This window comes from Saprolegnia diclina (assembly GCF_000281045.1).
Source record: "Saprolegnia diclina VS20 unplaced genomic scaffold supercont1.82, whole genome shotgun sequence".
Lineage (NCBI taxonomy): Eukaryota > Oomycota > Saprolegniomycetes > Saprolegniales > Saprolegniaceae > Saprolegnia > Saprolegnia diclina.
The window spans coordinates 64,453-65,085 of NW_008246149.1; positions in this window are offsets into that span (position 1 = coordinate 64,453).

The following is a 633-nucleotide window of genomic DNA, read 5'->3' on the forward strand; positions in this document are numbered from 1 at the left end:
CAACACGCTCCTTGCATAGTACGTCGTTTGATTGTTAACGTACTTCACGCTTCCCAACGACTATGTTGTCGTATTGTCGTTTATACACTAATAGCGTTGCCCGCCAACGTTGGCGCCTTCTAGGCCACGTGCTGCGACTGGGTCGAGACGTCCCGGCCAACGTGGCTGCGGACCGCTTCTTTGCCCCATCCGAGGCGCCCCGTTTCTTAGGACGCACCAAGATCACGCTGCCGATCGTCCTGCACCGCGACAGTCGCTGATGCCGCCTCAGTCGCTGGCGTCTTCCGAGGACCTTGACACACTGCGTAGCTTTGCCGCCGACCGCGACGCCTGGAAAGATTTGACCGAACGTGTCGTCACGGGCCTCACCCGCGGCCACAAGCGTCGTAGGGCGACGACAGAAGAGCCAGACGAGCCCCCGCGCCGCCGCCTGGGCAGCGACGGACGGGTGAGCGAATGAAGAAGAAGGAGATTGCTAGTCTCTACGTATGCGAAGTCTTTGTGTAATTATGAAGATAACGCGAAACACGTTCATATATAATAGCACTAGCACGCTGGGTGCAACGCCGCCGTCATCCACCCCAGCACGACTTCCTCGTTGTCGTCGCGATAATACTTGCCGACTGTAAACGA